Source organism: Ammospiza caudacuta, chromosome 8, assembly GCF_027887145.1.
Source record: "Ammospiza caudacuta isolate bAmmCau1 chromosome 8, bAmmCau1.pri, whole genome shotgun sequence".
Classification (NCBI taxonomy): Eukaryota; Metazoa; Chordata; class Aves; order Passeriformes; family Passerellidae; genus Ammospiza; species Ammospiza caudacuta.
Genome location: NC_080600.1, coordinates 20941898 through 20953985, shown reverse-complemented (window position 1 = coordinate 20953985; position 12088 = coordinate 20941898).

Below are 12088 nucleotides of genomic sequence, written 5' to 3'. Positions count from 1 at the left end.
GGCCTCCCGCTCGCGGCGGAGAAGGCCGTGAACACCCGACCCGGGGGCTTCCCCCGGACCCCACGGGGATGGCGGGAAGGGGCGCCCCACCGAGCCCGAGCCCGAGCCCGAGCCCCGGCCCCCGATCCACGGCCCCGGGCCCCGGCCGCACCTCCCGCCGCCGCCGCCGCCGCTCACGGCCCCGAATGCGTCACTTCCGGCGGCGCGGGGTGAGCGCGCGGCCGGCCCCGCCCTTCGGCCGCCATATTGGGGGCGGGGCCGCGCTGTCCCCGCCTCAGTTTAAAATGAGCGCGCTCGGCGGGGGCGTTATACATGTGATAAAAACTGCTCGGTGTGGGCTCCTCTGCGAAGCATCCCTAGGGCAAAACACTCTGTCAGAAACACGTGTAGCAACCGAAAGCAGTCAGCCGGTCTCCCTGAGGAGTGGAGATCTGCCCTTCGGCACGGCTGGAAAATGGGATTAAATACTACTGTCCCTTGGACAGCAGCCGAGCGCGCACTTCTGTCCCTTCCACTGAGGGTTACACAGAGCTGGAGATGTGTGCAGGACAGACAGCAGGCACTGCGCTGTGCTGAGGAGCACCTGCGTGCTACAGGGGTCTCTGAGCTCTGAAGTAACTCGGCACCATGGATCCAGGCTAACAGAGCCTCTGGCTTATAAGCACAAATGTGTTTGGATTTTTGAAAGTAATTAAATGCAAAGGAAGGCATTGAAAAAAAGGGAAAATGCTACATAAGGTCTTAAAATGCTTCTGGTTCATTTTCAGTTCTTGTGGGATAAATGAGACGACAGCAGATCGGGTCGGGAAGCACTAACTCAGCAGAGGCGGCTCCAGCAGTGCCCTGTGTGATGGAGCTGTGTGCGGGGCTGTGCCCGCCGCGTCCCTGTGCACCTCCTGTGCCCCCACACCGACTGGGACGTGCTCTTTCTTGAGGAGATGAAGATGCCAAAAAAAAATTTGCTCAGAGCTGGAAAATGCTACATTTCTTTCTTTTTTGAAGGTTTTAAAAATCAACTTATTTATTGTGTACTGAGCATTAGAGTACTTATGTTTTGTCACATCATGTAACACACCTGTAGCACTATTTTAATTACAACAACTAGTACAGGCTCAAATGCCCACTGTCAAAAAAAAAAAAAAAAAAAAAATCACGGCATAGTGAGGAGAGGACATTGACCAGATCTGTCCAATCATCAATGTAGTGCAGCAGTTGAAGACTTAATCCCCAAGATTTAAACTGACTGTCTTGCTGTTCTGTCACTATGATCTCAGAAGAGTAAGAGAAAAGGAGCATCAGGCCATGACTGAGATTATGCTATGCAGCACTTTAACTCACTTTGGTTTAAACTAATGTACCAGTTCATGCTGCCCAGCCCTTGAAGCATTCACAAAATGGGAACAAACCTGTTCTAAAACTTTTCCAAAGGCCAGCAATGCCATTGTAACAATGTATTTTGTCACAGATACAAATATTCTGTGCTCAGGAGAGAATAGTTATTTTTATTTACAAATTCATAAAAGTCAACTTTCTCATTTATGTTGCAATGCTAAGCAGAATAGTCAAGGAAGCAAAATACATCTTGCTCAAAACCAACACAGAGATGTTAAGAAACAATAATCAGAAAGAGTGACTTTTTTTTTCTGCTTATAACTTTTAGCTACAGGATTTGATTTCTTTGGCTTAAGGATTTGCAAATGTAGCTCTTGCACAGGAGACTGGAAACAGCATGTATTTGGACATTCATACACGTTCTGACAATATGAATTGTTAAATGCTTTCACAAGAGATTCCCTGAACCCACTGTGTGCCAGTGAACGCTCCATGATTTCCCATTCTGCTGTGAAAGTAATCTTTTTCCTGCCTCACACTGTGTAAACAGGTGTCACGAAATAAAAAGGCATATGGCATCAGTGTGGCAGCAGCATCTCCTGAGAGGGACATCCTGTGGCTGATGGCACATGCCCCATCCCTCAGCCTGTCCCTCCATGGGAGAGAGAGCATGGACAGCTGAGCTTTGCCTCAGAGGGAGCCTGAGGACAGGGATGGGAAATATAGAGGTCTTTTTTGAGGTGCCTCCACCAGGGGACTGCTGATAACCTCTGAGAAACATGTTTGTGATTTGAGTGGCTGAATAACGTGGGGTGACTTAAATTCTTCAGTTTTCTTCTTGGATGTGGAAAGCGGAGGAGGGGCTGGGGCAATGGGATTCACTGAACGAGGGAAAGGGCATTTAATGCTGAATAGAAGCAGTGAAATGAGGTTTCCCTTTTCTCCTTTCCTCAGTTAATGCTTTTACTGTTGGATTATGCAGTGAAGCTCCCTTCTGCTCATTTCTTCCCTGCTCTGCTCAAATTACAGTCCCTTTTCTGCAGTGAGTCACACTTAGATTTTACTCCTCACTAGCCTGAAGGGAGAATGCTTCAATTTTACAGTGGGTCTAGTCTTGTATTTTGGCAAAATGCTTTAAGAGATGCAAGTTTTATTTCTGTGAGAGTGAAAAGACAAAACCCACACTTCCCAAGGGCTTTAAGGGGGTAGAATGTAGTGCAGGCTGAGTACCCAGATCAGCCCTTTGGAATCTGCTGCACTCAAGATCCCAAATTCACAGAGTCTGAAGCATGTGGGACTCCTTAATTGCCTGGAAGGCACTCAGGTGAAGCATCCAACTGAAGCAATCCTGATCAGCCTGCAGGAGCCATGCAGCTGCTCTGTGGGTGTAAGAGATGGTGAGGATCTCTCGTCTCTACCTCAGTCTGAAATAAATTCCAGTTCAAATGGAACGTGATTATGGAGTCTGGAAAAAAAATCCAAAGACAAAACTGCCCAAGAATTAACTCATGTTGAGTTGCTTTATGTGTATTTAGAACAGCAATAATCAACAAAGAATTCTTCTCCTTAAGTAAGCGTGATGATCAGGCCTTGAAATACAATAACACCCAATTCATACAAAACTGAACCAACATGTAAAATTTGCCTTCAGATAAGGCAAATTTTAAATATAAATTTTTACATACTGAAAATGCTGAAAGATCTGACAATTCAATTGAGACTAATAGTAATTAAACCAAACATAATTGCAATCTTTGAAACCTGCTCAAAGGGAGGAAGGGTAATGCATCCAACAAAATTCACATTCATCAGCTTAATGTTTTGCATGAATAGTCCATTAGTAAGCCACAGGAAACATAGTTTTAGTCGTGTTGTTTTCCCATGGCATTTTTTGTCATTGTGCTTGAAATGGTGTGAGTTAAAATCATCCACACGGCACTCCCTGGGCTGGTGCCTCTCCTGGCAGAAGCAGCTGTAGCTCCATCAACTCCCTGGCTTCCACAATAAAGGCTTGCATATAGAAGCTCACTGAAAGTACCTCATACTTCTGGAAAAATCAGTGATAGCTGCTCCAATAGCTTATTCTGGTAACTGTCTTTGCAGTTAGTATTGCTTTATTAATTCATCTCAGAATGAAGGATTGGAGACTGGTTTCCTGCCTGCTTTATTAGGAGTGAGGAATTTATTCACAGCTAATTCCCATCCAAGTTAATCTGTGTGACCTTTAGCATGCTGTAGAATTATAATCTTGTGCAAGGCTCAAAATTTGTTTCCAGATAGCTGTTGCAATGTGCTGGCTGTGGGATATTATTCTGCACATCAGCTGAGAAGTCTCAGGCTCGGTGGTTTCAGTTTGAGGTCACCTAAGTGAGGTGAGCCAGCAAAGGAGGCTGGAGACAACACAGCTGAACTTTTTCAGGAGCAGAGTGGGTCAGGGATGTGCAATCCCTGCTCTACGGCCACCTTTTGTGTGCAAGGATTTATCTCTGAGGCAGAGTGTAAAAACAACAAATGGGAGAGAGAGAAAAAGAAGAAAGCTCTTACATCACATAAACACCATTATTTCAGAGGGATCTAATATCTGTGCTCTGCAGTCTCCTCACCATTACATTTTAATAACTGCTGGAAGATCATGGGTTTACAATACTAAGAAATATCTCTTTTTGATACCTCGAATGCATGACACTCATCACATTCCATCACAAAATTTGTTTTTCCCAAGGAAACACCAGCAGACTCCTGCAGGGTATTTTGAAACCTCATCAAAGTGAAGCTATCCCTCTGAGCTCAGTGGCAGGGATGATCATATGTGCAACTTCCACACAATTCTCTCTGTTTGAGAACACATCACATATGTTTGCTATTATTTTTAATGACAATCTTTCAGCTGCTTCTCATAGTAGTAAAAAAATCCACCCAGCTACTGTTTAAAGCACTTCCTAGTCCGTATGCTAAAATCTCCCCTCTTTCAGTTTTGTAGTAATGCTCTTCTCCAACCAGCTTCTGGGACTGAAAACAATTCTTGTCCATTCAGGCATCCTCTAAAGTTAAATTAATATACAGAGTAAGCAATTATTCAGAAAAGGAAAGTATAGTGAATGCAGATTGGTAAAGAAAAAGTAATTTTCTTTTTACAATGAGTTTTTGCTTCTTAATGTTTGTTTGTTTGTTTGTTTGTTTGTTTGAAGCCTTTCCTACAAAGGAAAGTAGGAAAGTAGGTATAGAGTGGAGGCAGACATAGTGCAACAGGTACCGGTCACTCTGGGCTACGAACTGGTGTTTTCATGTCCTTAGTTTCACTTTGTCCTTACATACTGCAGAATAATGTTGGTTCTTTTCCACAGTTCCAAGACTTCATCAAACCAAGGTGTCACTCTACAGCCTGCACCCTGAAGTTAGAATATCTGCTTCAAATTTCAGGGCTATACCATGAATTGAGCTGTGTTATCATTTGGCAACTTTAGCTTATTTAGCAACTAAAATCCTTTTTTAGCAACTAAGCCCCTTTCAATTTTGTTTTTACTCCTTTGTGCTGATTTTTTTTTTTTTAATCCTCTCTGAAGTATTTTTCTATCTCCTGACCTTTAAAGAAAAAAATCTCTCTGCTGTTCTGCAGAGCTAGGACAGTAGAACCCCATGGTGGGTTCATGATGCTGAGTGCTGGAAGGTTTGTTTGTGCCCAGAAACCAGAGGACAGGGTAATGAATGCACTTTTCCTTTGCCTTCCTGCACTGACCTGGTGATTGTATCACAATAATGGATGATACAGTAGGTAAAAGAAAAAAAAAATTCCTGTACCTTCTGTCATCTTCCCCCTGCATATGATATGTCATAATGCATGAAAAGGACAAAACCAGCATGAACATTAATCGTTCTGGATTTGTTTGGTTTCTGGATAATTTTTATGGTGGTCCTGATGTCATAACAAAATATCTAGATGTTGGCAGGACATTAAGCACCCTTTGGTGTTCTTGGATGTTGCAGCATATCCAGCTATGTGAATTAATTAAAACAGTTTTAAATATACAGACAGTTGGTGGAAAACATTTTTTTCAGCATTGAAACACAATAACAACACTGACAAGACCTCCTGAAGTATTTCACAGGGAGCTTTACTATATACAGAACAGTAACATATTTGAAACAATAAAAGCAAGAGAGTATAGTAACAAGAAAAGTAACCAGTTATAAATTGAAGCATATTTGTAGTTAAAAACCCATTCCTCTGTAACAGCCAACTAGTGTTGCATTAACTGTTAGGTATTGTACAAAACCTGATGCCACTATTATTTTCTTGGAAGTGATACATTTTATTCTATTAAAGAGAAGCTCTTCACAATACGAGATCAACTTGTGTTCAAGGTGAAAGTGATCCTAGGATCTTACATGATTTGTGAATGTAGCTGGTCTAAATCCTGGCAGAGCCTGCACTCAGTCTCCTGTCTCTCATTTCACTTGTTTAATTCCTATTTTATATCATAGAAATTATTCTTTAGCCTATTCAGAATGTCTTTTTTTTTTTCCTGGATCGATGAGTTTTCTAGTGGTGTGGAAAGGAAGAGTTAGCAGGTGAATCAAGAAAAGAAAATACTTCAGTCAGTAAGGTGAATTAAATAGATAAAAGAAATTCCTTTGGAGTGATAGTGACACCATGTATGTAATTCAATATGATTTTAAACAAAATACAGACTTCTTGTGTATGTATATATTACAAATAATAATTTAAAAAAAATCACAGCAATTGCCAAAATTACTTGTTTAAACTAAGAAAAATAGGTGCCAAAGTATTGATGCTCCTTTGATGGTTCTGCACACTGTATAATCAAAGGTAAGAGCTCCTGACCTTTTCCTCACTTTGTCTAAGAAAAGACCTGTACGTATATTTTTCCCCTTTAAACTGCTGTGGCATATTGTCTAAAATTTTACTGTATTATCCCAAAAAAGTCACGGTAACAAGCCCCTTTAGGAATGTGTTCATCATGTCACACAATGCATCAGTTAATTATCTCATCTTAGCACTGCAACAGACCTTCAAATTAATAGCTGTTTCAAACTATAGGCAAACAGTAGGTGCCTGACTTAATTAACTCTGCCTGTGATGTGATTTGTATCTTGGTGTTGCTTGTGCTAAAAATGGGCACTGGTTTTTTTTTTCCTATGGCATATGTCTGTATTTCTCCAAAGGGCTGGGACACTGCAACTTGAGGGGCAAGATTATTGTTATTTGATGATTTAGTTATCATTATGGTCAGCAGATCAGAAGATCTGCAAACACCAAGGCACAGCTAATGGAGTAAAGCCAAACTGATTGCACTATTATTTTGGTGAACTCTTAAAAGTAATATATAAATAAATAAAGAAACAAACTGTTCGTAGAAATACTGGAGCAGATTTGCTGTATGGTTTAAATAGAAATAGACTGTACGATGGATGGTCTGAAGACCCACTGCACTCAACACAGAGATTTCTTTTTTTTTTTTTTTATTTTAAGGGTAAATTCTAATCACAAGCACTGTTTCCTCCCTGCACCACCATGGCCATGCAGAGTTCCTCTCAGATACCAGGGTAGGAAATTCAGCCATCCCATTACTGGAATGTTATCTGTCATTTTTGGCCTAATTGTGGTGAAGTACTCACTTCACAAAACTTCTGGGGACACCATGAGTGCAGCTGAGCACTGTCAAGAAATGGTCTTCTTCTCAGGAGCCCTTCTGGACAGAGAGATTTTATCTTCACTGGGGGATCACATAAAGCAATGACAGTGTTCCCTTGTGAAGGTACAAAGTGATCTTGAAGAGTGCCAATAAAAGCCCTGTCTGGAAACAGGTGGCACCCTCCATCTGTCACCTCTGTGTCCTGCTGCACAGGAGGTATCCCACCATAGCAACATATACTTGGATTTTTTACAATTATTTTTTAAAAATTGAGATTTTTTTTTTTCAAAATATGTAATTGTGACTGTTCCATCCTTTTCATCATGGTGAAAAGACTTCTACATTTTAAGACATGAAAACTGCACAAAAACATGAAAGCACACAAAACTAGTATTTTTCTTTAACTCTGCTACAGATTGTGTGGTAAACGCCATATCAAAAACAGAATATATTATATTGTAAATAATAAATGTCAAACACTTAGCCAATAGTTAATGATTAGAATCACCCCATGTTTCAATCCGTGATGAATATTAACTATTTTTGTTCATTTTTAATGGTCTTTCTCCTCAGATGTTATATTTGAAGAGAAGCAGTACACTCCTCTTACGGTTGCTAACTGTACCTTTCTATTTTGAGTTGAGTCCTTACGGTTTTTGCAAAGTACCAAATGTTCCTATTTCCTGTGAGAAGGGTTTCCAAATGAGCCTTTGGCAATATTTCTGAACAAAGTGGGACCACTGTAGGAATAAACTGGCTTAGCCTCTCAAATCTCCATGGGGCTTATGAGGCAAAATGACTTTAGCAGGGAAAGTAGGTTAAAGCAAGGACAGGCAGCCTCCTCAATCGACTGAGCTGAAAAGAAGCATAAATACCCACCTGATCCACTATATTTAGGACTCAGTAGTCCTAAAAAAAACCACAGGACAAGAAGCACCAAGTAACAGAAATTTACAAAAGGTGTTCCCTAACTGTTACTTGGATGATTTAGGTTTAAACTGGATTTACTCTATAGAAGAAAATTAGGAAATCTCATTTGATATAACCTTAATCTTTGAAAGTAATCTGGGTTTTGGGAAATGAATGCTTTCTTTGTGTGTATGTGTGTTCCTGCTGGTATATTTTAGTAAGGATTAGAGGGTTTGGGATTTTGTTGTGGGTTTTTTTAAGCATTGGACTATAGGTAAGCTGCTTGTATGAAAGTTATTATGAAAGATAGTGTTTTGTTAATTATTTCTAGAATTTTTTACTTTAGACACAGATTCTCTAGGGCTTCAAATGTTTTCTTATTTTTTTTCTCTACCTAATCCAATAGCTTTTGTTGTTTTCCACCATGTGAGTTCTTATCAATAATATGGACTTTCCCCCCACCTCCTACCTATAGCTTTAATGAACTGTTACTTCTGGAAATCCTTTTGTAAGTTCCCTAATATATGGCTACACTGCTTCTCAGCTGCAGTTATGAATTACCTTGATTTATTTTGATACTGTGATTAATTTTGACACTGAGGAGTTTTTCATAGCACCAAAATTTACCAGCAGTAGTTCTGTCACTTATGTGCTATTCTCAACAGTATCACTGTGTATCATTGTGGGAAATTCACTTCTGAGAACGGAAGCATCTTAATCTTCTCAGCTTTTCCCCCTTCTTTTTGTAACAAAACAGTGCCCCCAAGAGCTTTTTTTTTTCAGGAAGGGACAATTTAAGAAAATCAAGTCAACCATTCATCAGTATATGCATTCTCTGAACATAAAAATTCTGCCCAGCATTGCAACCAGAGTTGTTAGTTTGAAGAAAGGTCAAAAGAGTGTTTTGGTTTTCTTGTTTTATGTCCAATAATAGAAAGTTAACCAAATGACTGAATGCCTCTAATGTTACAGTTTGGAGAGCTGTGGTATCTTTGCTGGCACTGAAGAAAGGGAGGAGGCTGCAGAGATCACTTCTCAGCAAAGGCCTTTATGGCAGAGCCGCTTTTGTCCTTTGCCAGTTGCCATCAGGACAGCTGGCAGTGGTCTGGGAGGCAGCAGGAAGCACTGTTTGTTTGTTTGTGTGGGGATAAAAAGAGAAGAAAGCATGAAGTGAACAAGAACAAAGAGAGAATAAACAAGGAACAGCTTTAGTTACACCAGTCATAAAAATACAAGCAGCAAGCCTATTAGGTATTTTGCTAAAATACATTAAATATATGCAAAAATAATCACAAATAGCCTCTAAAACTCAGAGAGGCAGTTTTTTATGATAACCTGAAGTGTTACTTTTTTTAAAACATTTTTAAAGTGTCAAGAGTCATCACTACATTTTCTGATCCTGAAAAACACCTACTACAAATAGAATTTTGGGTAGTTTGTTGTCTTCCCTCCATCTCATTGCATGGGTTTGCCAGAAGTTGAAATTCACAAATGAAATAAAAACCCCACATATGAGCATATATTTGCTTTAAATAACTTTCAGTAACCTGTCACAGGATCACCTCAGGACTTCACCTACAGCAAAAGTTAAATAGTAGGCATGGTCTCCCCAACAAAGCCTGCTAATATCTCTCTTTAGCAGAGTGATCTCATTTTTTCTGGTGTATCTCTACAGACCCTTTTCAGCCAGGTCTTAGGCCCCTGAGAGATTTAGTGGTGGAAGTCAGCACTTAGAACTCCCCAATATGCAGAGCTTTTCAGATTGGTAAATAAGTGTGAGAGCCTGGTGTTGTGGTGAGATCTGTGCCAGAGCAGGAATGCAGTAACAAGATAATGCTCAGATCAAGCAGGTCAGGTCAGATGTAGTTATTTCTGAGTTGCACAGATTTGCCTGAATGAAGATGAGTATGGGGAAAAGGAAGTACTATAAAACACACAGAGAAGAAATAAATCATAGCATTCCTAGGTACTCCCAAGTTCCAAAGAATAAAAGTGTTCTCTTGGTTTTGGGGGAGCAGCAGAATGAAGCTTAACGTGTGACATGAGGCTTTGTTCTCTCCACAGGAGATGTCCAGACCCTGCAGCTTCCCACAGCTTCATTACATATTCACTAAATATTTTTACTTGGAAATTATAAACTCCTTTTAGGTCACAGAGTGTGTCCATGATTTAGCTCACTGAGTTTAGAAACATAATTATTCCTCCTTATATTAGAATTACAACTAATTAGGAACTAATTATTAATAATAAAAGAAATGTGCTGTAATTTATCTGTCAAATGCAATGTACTAATATTTTAAAGGCTATACTGGCCTCTCAAATAAATGTAGATAAAGATCTACTCTCTTAATAATAATTTTATGCATCTTCATAGCTTTGACACAATGTGTCTAGTTTTTCCAGTCTGTTAGCATCACAGCATGTACTTTAGGGGTGGGAGAATAAACTGTCCTTTGGGAAAATTAAATAAATAGTTTGTAGGTGCCTTGTGATGTTAGCAGACACTTTGGGGTGAGTCTCTTGTGTTTTGTGATTAATATCAACACAGGGAAGTTGTGGTACAGCTAATCAGCATGGTCTTTCACCAGGCAGTCAGGGCATTATTTGCAATGCAGTGTATTTATTTTGTTCTGGTTAATAATCTGACAAATTCCTGAGCTTTAGGAAATATTTCACTATGTAACATTCATAAATATAAAAATAACTTGAGGCATTTATTTTGTAGCATTCAAAATTAAACTTTTGCCTTAAATCTGGAAGTTTGCTCTTTTTAGCTTTTAGCCAAACAAAGATGACCCTTCCATAGGTGTATGAGTGAGTATGACATTTCTCTGTACAGAAAATAATTCTGCTCTTGAACTTTCTTGTTTTCCCCAGTTTTAGTCAACCTTTCCCAACCTGATGTGGAAATACCAAAGCATGATCCCACACAGCAAGTCACTGCTGGCTCAGCAATGATCTGCAAGCATGTATGTGATGTTACTGTAGCTGGAAACTCCAGGATTCCAGCTTTGCATTTGTTAGTTACTTGGGTTTGGGGCAGAGGGCAGAGGTCTCCTTTTTTTAGGAATATTTGTAACTAATTTCCCTATCGATAGAAGTAATTCCTACTTAGAGGAATTAGAGGTAATTTCAATTGCAAAAACAGGCACTATTTTTTCCCTTTCTTGATTTGATTTCTATGCGGCAGCAAACTCACCAAAGACAAAATGCTGTGGAAGAGAAGGTGATAATGGATGGTTTTATAAGTGGGGTGGAGTGAATTTTACAAAAGTGGGAGCAAGGTGACCTCTGCTCAGAAGCCTCCCTGCTCATTAGCAAGTGGATGTGGCTTAAAGATTCACTGTGGTGCAAAGAAAGAATCAAATTAGGTGTTGTGTGAAGCTGTCATTACTGTGTGTTTCTCTGTACAGTTCCAGCTTAAAGCATGTCGTTCCTTTCATAGCAGCCCCTCAGATTACTGTATCTCATCCCTTCCACATCAAAGTGCTGTCAGCACTTTCATAGTATAAAAAGAACGCAGAGATAATTTTACAATACATTCTCTTCAAACAGATTTGACTTGTGCAGTTGCAACATTTCTTTTTATTCTGGGATTTGCAAAGGAAGATGCACTAAAATGAGTAGCATCTAAAAGCTGAACAAAAACAGGGAACTAAATACCTGTTTAAAATTGGACCAAAGCACCTCTGCAGGGATGGTGAGGATTTTAGGAAGTCAATTCTTCTCAAGTGCCATCTGAATTATACTTCAGTCAGCTTGTAAGAACCTCTGGGAGCGTGGAAAATGTTCATTCTTGAAAAGCATGAATCATGTCTTTTTATTTACTAGCTAAAAAAAACTTGGTACCTTAAAAAGTCTTCAGTAAAATATACAGCAATGTCAGATCCCACTCTCCACCTCAAAGGCTCAGTCTCAGCTAGCAGCCAGCAGCTGGGATACTGTCTTGACCTTACTGCTCTATAAGAAAGTAAAATAATAAAACAATGAATACAAGAAGAAAGTGAGGGAAGGCAGCAGAAGACAGAACTTCACAGAACTGCTTTAGCTTTGGGGTCTTTCTATAATTCCACTCTGCCGAGAACTTTTTTCTTCTTAGTGATTATACAGCTATGCATATATAAGTGCAAATGTTTCCCATTGTATTTCCTTGCCATTTTTGAAATTTGCCAGCATCTATAGAAGAGGTTGTC